The sequence below is a fragment of the Podarcis gaigeae genome (genome assembly GCF_964106915.1).
Source record: "Podarcis gaigeae genome assembly, chromosome: 1".
Lineage (NCBI taxonomy): Eukaryota > Metazoa > Chordata > Lepidosauria > Squamata > Lacertidae > Podarcis > Podarcis gaigeae.
The window spans coordinates 96,554,704-96,563,176 of record NC_139678.1 but is presented as its reverse complement, the minus strand read 5'-3'; the positions used below and the strand labels follow the sequence as shown (position 1 = coordinate 96,563,176).

At 39.6% G+C, this 8,473-nt stretch overlaps 1 protein-coding gene across 8 annotated transcripts in view; it reads left to right on the top strand.

Moving 5' to 3' along the window:
* The window catches only part of NCKAP5 (NCK associated protein 5), a 610,895-nt gene that overhangs the window by 113,841 nt on the left and 488,581 nt on the right, over positions 1-8,473 (top strand). For 2 of the 8 annotated variants that reach the window (XM_083703012.1, XM_083703011.1), the window contains one exon: positions 6,792-6,844. The exons of 4 other annotated variants lie outside the window; for them this stretch is intronic. The gene's annotated coding sequence lies outside the window, so the exon portion shown is untranslated. Of the gene's footprint in view, positions 1-72; positions 188-6,791; positions 6,845-8,473 lie in introns of those variants that run through there. 2 more of the 8 variants (XM_083703008.1, XM_083703014.1) reach the window with 2 other exon arrangements.

Sequence of the window (8,473 nt, the reverse complement as noted above, 5' to 3'; positions counted from 1 at the left end):
TTCCAGCTGCCCATTATGACTCCACCCAGACTTTACTGCCCATTGATGCTGTCAAGGAGAAGTTCCCAGTTTAACCCAGCTGTGGTTTTAATGTAACATCTGGAGGTAGACAGGAAAAGTTTGCTGCACCAGCTCCAGGCTGACTCAGCAAAGAGGTCTAGACTGGGCTCCTTGCTACAACCTGCTGGTAGGTCAGCTAGCTTAAGATCCAACAAACCTTTGGCCAACTTAGCTCTGTCTCTTTCCTCAAAACACCCTGTTTCAGGGGCTTACCCTGGATACTATTGGTGGGGATACCACTGGCACTGGTGAGCAGAGTGGAGACCTCTGTGACAGTGGAGCCTACCTGCCAACTGAGCCTGGTACAGCCAGTCTCACTTCAGCCTCTTCCAGCACGGCGGATTAAGGGGCTTGGATTGCTCATCCTATGTAGACTAGAAATGCAAAATCATACAATGAAAGCCAATGTTAACATGGTTTCAAGCATGAAGCAGCATATTTCAGTCCATGCAGCGAAATACTATGCAAAATAAAAAGAGAAAATTACCCATAGCTTTGTTTAACAATGGCTCATGCCTTGTTTAATGATGTGTTTCATGTAGTCTTCAGAAGCCCCAATTATTTTCTGCTAGTGACATAAAATTAATCAATGTGCATTGAGAAGTGAGAAGGCTTGTGATATATATATATATATATATATATATATATATATATATTCACAAGCCTTCTATATGAGAGAATATATATGAGAGATTATTTATTTGGACTGATGCTAAGGTGTTCTGCTCCAATATGGTGTATGCTGTGGCAGAAGGTGCCGTACATTGTTGCGGAAATTGCCTGTGAGCTGTGAAAGATGTGAATTCTATGGCAAAGCAGCTTGATAATAAAACAGTGGGTAAACATTATGTGCTGAAAGATGGGCATTTGCAAGGAAGCATTTGGAGAACAAATGTTTCTGTTGAGCCCCACGTTTTGATGGGCTTTCTACTAAAGTCTCCTGTTTGTTTTCACAGAACCAGATGAGACTGGGATGGTGTGCACACACAATAGATCTTTGCAGCTGGAAATCAGCGTCACAAATTGTTTTCTTTGACAGTGCTAATTGATTACAAGGGTTTAGCCTTATCTAAATTGTTAAATTCAGCAGTGTCTGTGCTTTCCTTTTCTTTTCTTTTTTGCACAGACAAAATAAGGAGAGTTAATAACTACATAAAGGAACATGGGCAAATAATATTTGCTACCTTTTAAAACAAAAACAAAGCCATAAATTGTAGATGTGGCAGTGTGGAGATTGACTGCCATAGGAGAGATGTAGAAAAACTTTGAACAGCGAATTGTGTTTTTATAGGAAATTAATAGTAAATCATGCCTTTTGGAGAACTGACAGTATCATGTGTGAGGTCTGACTGGGATGCTCCTGAAAGCCTTTTAAGCTAGAGTGTGTAATAAAGAGGTGAGACATGAAAATATGAATTGAATGAGGGCTACATTTATTGTTACAGATCTCAGCAGAGGGAAATAAGGGTGTTGGAGAAAATCAGTTGCATGTTGCCTTGCGTGAGCTGTCCTGCCCAGGACAGGATGCCTGGCAACATCATAGCCCCTCTGCCTTTAAGGTGTGTAGGAAGGCTTTCTTACCCCTACCCTGGGCTCACAGAACTCTGAGTGGGTGAAATCAGGCTGCTTAATAGGCACTCCATATCCAACACACAGGTCTCATGGCCCAGAGTGGCTCGCATCCAGAAATGTCCAGCACCCAGAAAGGGACCACCAGGTACTCACCTATTCACCTCACCACAATTCTATCCTTGCACCTTTCTGCCAACTGGGACCAGATTACTCTATTTAACAATACAGTCATACCTCGGGTTGAATGTGCTTTGGGTTGAGCGCGTTTGAGTTGCGCTCCGTGACAACCCAGAAGTAACGGAGTGCATTACTTCCTGGTTTCACCACTCGCGCATGCGCAGACGCTCAAAATGACGACATGCGCATGTGCGGAAGCAGCAAAACGCGACCCACGCACACGCAGATGCGCCATCACGGCTTACGTTGCCTTCAGGATGCAAATGGGGCTCCGGAACGGATCCCGTTTGCATCCCGAGGTACCACTGTACACACTGGCTAGTCTCAACCTTCCCAAATGCATACAGCATAGAGTAGGCAGTATAGTGAATCAGATCAGTGCTGTGTAGCAAAAGGGGCTGAAGGAGGCAGCACAAGGGCTTATATTAGCATGGCTCAACTTTTCATACGAAGTGGGCTGCAAGTGTTATTCAACACAGAACCCATGCCTTGTTAGGCAGGCTGTGGAGGCCAAAATCTGACATCACCCCAGCCCTTGCACTGCCTTCCCAAGCCAGATAAGCAAGGTGTTGGGTTTTGTGAAGGTGGCATGAGGTAGGGTCCTAGAGCCCTACCACCTGTTTCTGAAAGCTGGGAAAGTGCTAACCACGCCACAAGTTCGACCACTCTGGCTTATATATACTGACTCCTCCTTCAACGTTGCTCAATGTGCAGGTGCACATGGAACATCTTCATGTCATGCCTTTCCTTCTAGCCACATTTGATACGTCTGCTGTCAGCCTTGCACTGGATGTTTGAGTAGTTTCCTGCTTTAAATAGACACAAGTTCATTTGTCACAATGGTTTGCACATTGGCATTATTGTTTCTTCTGTACTGGTGTTTTAACCATTATTCCCCATAGCAAACACATTTGTATTGTTTGGATGTAATGATCGTAGCTCAATAAACTATAGAAATGAACACATTTCTATGCAGTCAGGGAATGCATATGGTGGAGCTGGAGCTCACCTATATTTCCAAGTGTTCAAAAGACTTTGGGGCACACATTTCCCTCTACATGTGACTTGCTTCCTGCAGGAAACACCTGTGTAGCACTGGTGTGGTTGTAGCAAACATGATTGCTGCAGAAAGTATAAAGCAGCTCTGAAGGCAGTGGTGTTATTTAAATTGTGTGGTGTGTTAGTAGTAAGGAATTGTAGTTTAGCCATTCATGAGTTGCTTCATAGAATAGTATAACCTTCAACACACCCACCCACTCCTGAAATGACTTCAAAGGTGCATTTGCAAAATGAAATGGAAGTAATTATTAAACTTTTACACTATTTACTCCCATGTGTTTCCCTCTTGTTAAAGTTCTAGAATGGGTCTTCTAATGCATACACAGTGAAATAACTTAGCTGTAGTACATATCCTTAATAAAAATTATACTTCTTACATAAATGAGCAATGTCTGATACTGGTAAGATTTGGGGGTGAGTTTTGCCAGTAGAGGGCCATGTTAAACTGAATAATATCAGAATGGACCCTTTTAGTGAGCTGCAGTTTTTATGAGGACTTTAAAGGACAATATTTTTGAAGGTTTTTTTTTGGTAATTTTGATATTTTATATCAAATTAGACTATTAAGCACTATTGTCCACTCAACTTTTTTATTTCAATGGCAGTGAAGTAATAGACTGATGCTTTTTTGTTTAATCTCAGCTCTTAAAAGTAGGCTGAGGAATTTTTCAGACATAAGTAACAGTTTCAGTCATCCATCATCCATAAGATAAAAGGAAAGCTAGATAGACAGATTAGAAAATGATGTGTTCAGAATACACTGATAAAATGAGAAAGTGGACATTTTAGATCAGCAAACCATCTTTACAGTAAACAATTCAACCCAAAAATCCACTATTGATTTCTTTCTTACCTAAAACCTGGCTTTTCTGAATGTGTATGCTATGTTCACATTTTTCTGATTGAACGTAAAGGGTCATTCATTACCCTCTCAGTTGCTTGTCCTTTGAACAGATGTTAAAGGAGTAAGCCAAAGGGTTCCTCCTCCACAGCACCTAATTATAACTGGCACAAAGGATTAACAGATGTTGTAATTGTCCTTATACTTTGCTGAAATGGGTTTCTGCACAATTTGTTTTCCCGTCTCTCACCTGACAATACCATTCCTGTAAGGCTGCATGGACAATGGAGACATGCCTTCAATTTGTTATCAGGGCTTGTTGTACAGTCTTGCAATTTATGTTATATTTATTTACATTTTTAGCATAGTTTTTGTATTAAGCCATGCAGAGAAAAAAACCCACACATAAATTGCCATCTTGGATTCCTCCCCCCCCCCTCATGTATCCCATTGTTAGCCTCTGATGCTCAGTAGCTAGTGATGGGACATACAGTGGCACCTCGGTTTACGAACTTAATCTGTTCCGGAAGTCCTTTCTTAAACCAAAGCCGTTCTTAAACTGAGGTACGCTTTTCCTAATGAGGCCTCCTGTCACTGGTGCCCTTCCACCGTTCGGCTTCTGTTCGTAGACTGAGGTAAAGTTCGCAAACCGGGACACTACTTCCAGTTTTGCGGAGTTCATATACTGAATAGTTCGTAAACAGAGCTGTTCTTAAACCAAGATACCACTGTATACAGTAGAAGTGTTCACCAAGAAGAAGATTTAGCTCAGACCCCAGTTCAGTGCTTTGGAAAACAACCCACTCACTCTGAGACACTTTGTACACTGCCTGATTCAGTGGGGTCTCTGCAAGTCCACTTGGTTCCTCCAATTCACTATTGAGGAATGAAAAAATGGTTAATTTTTTTATTTACATTTTTTAATTTGTATTTAATCCTTTCTCTTTAACCATGAATTCTAGAAGTTTGTAATTCTACAGGATCCCACAGACAATGCTAGATTAGGTTTGCCAGTGAAATGCTTTTGCCATAACAGCAATACAGTGGTACCTCGAGTTAAGAACTTAATTTGTTCCGGAGGTCCATTCTTAACCTGAAACTGTTCTTAACATGAGGTACCACTTTAGCTAATGGGGCCTCCCGCAGCCACTGTGTGATTTCTATTCTCATCCTAAAGCAAAGTTCTTAACCTGAGGTGCTATTTCTGCGTTAGTGGAGTCTGTAACCTGAAGCATCTGTAACCTGAAGCATCTGTAACCCGAGGTACCACTGTACTGATAAACTCACACACTTCAATTATTCCATTTATTTTGTAAAAACTTCCTGACTGTATGTAAGTGTTCTGTACACACCTTTTATATCAACAGAGTTAAGTATAACTTTCAGTTTATAGAACATAAAATCTTGTGTAGGTGGTTTCAGAAATCAGCCTTTTAAAACCCCAGATCTTGATGCTTCAAAATGACATCAAAATCCAAGGTAGAAGAACAGGAGTTAAGAATGAAATCCTGGCTTAACAACAGTGATATGCACAGCATTTTAATTATGCAGACACCTGTTCACCACCAACTTTTAGTATTTCATATAGGTCACTGAGCAGCCATCTCATAGTAATGACTTTCACCCACTGCCAACCTGGACTGAATCTGAAATGCCATTCTTGGGGTTAAAGGCTAAAATTCCAATTACCAGAAGTATGAGGTATCCAACTTCCTGCATTACCACACTGCTGAAGCACTGCTTGAGTGCTCTATATGTTTTCAGGAACGTGGAATCATGTATAAATTATGACTTATTAAAATATTAGTTGCATTGCTTTATGATATTAGCAAGTGTTAATAATTGATAGTGAAGGAAAGTCTCATGCAGCAAATAGCTTAATATGTTTATTCCTGTTGCCGTGTCTAATACTCAGAGTGATCTGAGAAAGAGCCTTTGCACCATACAGCTAGCAGGGAGAACAATAAAACAACAGAATGTAGCAAGTGATGCACAACGTCTCTGCATGCAAGATTCATTAATAATTATCATGTGTTGAGTTTCTGTTTAATAAAACAGAACATTCAGCACATTGATCCATGGCTTCATAAATCATAGTTTATGGTTCATTAAATCACAGCTCTCTGTTCTGTCCAAACTAATATTTGGCTTAATACAGGTTAACAAACCAAGGTTATAAAACAGATTCAGAAAATAATCCTGCTTGTTTGTTAACTGATAACCAAAAGGTGGGATTGTGGCTCAATATAAGCCAGGATTTCTGTACTGAATCCAGTTTGTGATGGCAGAAGGGTTGAGCCAAGGAAGAACACACAATCACAGCACTTACCCACAACTTTACAAACCATGGACAAACTTCTGAATATTGCCATTCTATTAGAGTGTCATCAAATATTTAGAAAACAAGAAAGCTGTTTCTGGCATTTCTAGAATCATGTTGATTCAAATCCTTAATAAACCAATTGCATGTGCTCTTACAGAGGAGAAGAAAGCAGAAGTGAGTGTTGCCCACAATGCAGATTGAGAGTTGGTATTCATAGATTTGCTATCGAGGGAGGATTCCTATGGGAGCACAAGTATTATGCATCTATGTGCTTTTGCCTTTATGGAGCACTGACTTCCATAAGAATTAACATGATTCTACCTAAAAAGAGACTAGAACCTTTTACTAAGCTGAAAACATATTATAGCCTGATTAAGTTTTAGAATTCTTGATTTTAAAATAGCTTTCTATCAGCTGTTGTTCTGTAGATTTTAATAATATAGGGCTGCCATACATCCAGATGTTCTTTGGACATTACCGAGATTTCAAAGGCGGATTTGACATCTGGGGGGAATTTCCGAAATGTGGCGCTCAACAACTTTCGGGGTGTCCTGGTTTTTACTTTTTGAAATATGGCAACCCTAAATAATCTTCTGTTGCTGTAATCAGAATATTCCTATTCCTATTCCATTTTCTCTCTCCAGTAATATTCACCATCTGTAGCTCTAATATTATTGTTAATGTCCTTCAACTATATACCTATATATACCTATTTTTCACCTATATACCTATTTCTTTTCTGTTTCACTTGAAATGCAGACAAGGTAAAGGAAATGGGTTGGATGACACAAAATGTAGAAGACTTATGGACTGTAAGTAGTAGTTCATGAACTTTTTTTTTTTAAATTTACATTTTTATTCATTCTGTAGCAGATGGTGAGAATCCATCTGCAAATGCCAGTACCTCTTTGCAAAAAGTAAAGCAAACCCCTACCTGTGAGCTAGCAGCTGACTGCCTCTGGGGAAATGAGGCATTACTGTTATTTATATTTTTCCAAAGCAAACCTCTCAACCTAGTATCTGTATAATTTGGGCCAGACACATCAATGCAGAAAAAAGAAAACCAGAAGAGATTAAGGGGAAAGAAAACCTATTATTCCATCGCTGCCTTTGATACATTGCTCCCTGTAGTGTATTTTATAGTACTTTAGCCACTGTACTGTTTAATATCACAAGGCTTCTACCTTTTCCCTGGAAATATGGCACCACATTTTATATTAGATTTCATTGTAGAGAGCGTATCCTAATCAGTCTCTATTTCACATCATTGCAATAATCTTCTAAAGCTTTTTGGCAATGGTTTACATCCTTCAAAAAAATATAAAATGGTTATTTTCCCCCTCTCTCCCAAAGGCCTTTCTTCATTGTGTAAATTCATTACATCCAACTTTGTTCGACTGTGCTCATAAGGCTACTGTTATGGCTGTTTTCCAAATACCTTTCAATATTTCTGAACTTGTGGTCATTATTGGTGCAGACTACTTGGAATACATGGAAGTGTATTATATGTGAATTGAATACTATTGTGCTGCTGTGCCACCTGGTTCAGCTTTCAGCACATTTAAAATATGCTCCAAGCTAGAAAACACGACTTCCCCTGCAATTTCCCAGATAGAATCCATTCAGGAGCCAATCTCTAGAACAGGGGTGTCAAACTCAAATTCATCGGGGGCCGCATCAGCAGTTTGGTCACCCTCAAAGGGCCGGTTGTATCTTTAGGACTATGTGTCCACTCTTTATTATCATAAATTATTGTCACTGCATTCAATTATTACTGTTTTTTGTAATAATGAAAGTAATAACTAGCTCTGAAAGCAGAAACATAGTCAGAATAATGGCAAGTAGATATTCAAATGTACAATTATTGTACAATTTATTGAAAAATGATTTTTGGTAACAGACAGTAATTTATTTATTTTTTAAACATACAAATATTGCCAAACACTGTTTATTACACATATGGCAAACACAAGGCATTAACTTTTTTTTAACTTTTCTGACTAGATGGCTGACATCGTTTTCCTGAGGTCAGTCCATCGATGTCTGGCATTAGGTCTTGTGCTGTAGCAATCCGCAAAACAGCATGGAGGGTGTTGCTTTTCCTGGTGGCTAAGGTTAGCAAATTTGGCTCCATGTTTGGTCTCAAAGTGCCGGCGTAAATTGTATTCCTTCATCACTGCCACTGCCTCATAGCAAATAAGACATACTGGCTTGTCTCCATTAATCACAAACATGTATTCACTTTCCCATCTCTCCTGAAATTGCCTTCCCTCTGCATCAACTTTTCTTTTCTTGGACATTTTTGGGTTATTTGATTGTAGTTTATGGTCCCTATACCACTGTAAAGTGACACGGAAGTGATCAGTATATCCAAAGTTTACCGCTCAGACTTTTAAGCAGAATAATAAGCAGACCCCCCCTAATAAGCAGACCCCCCTCCC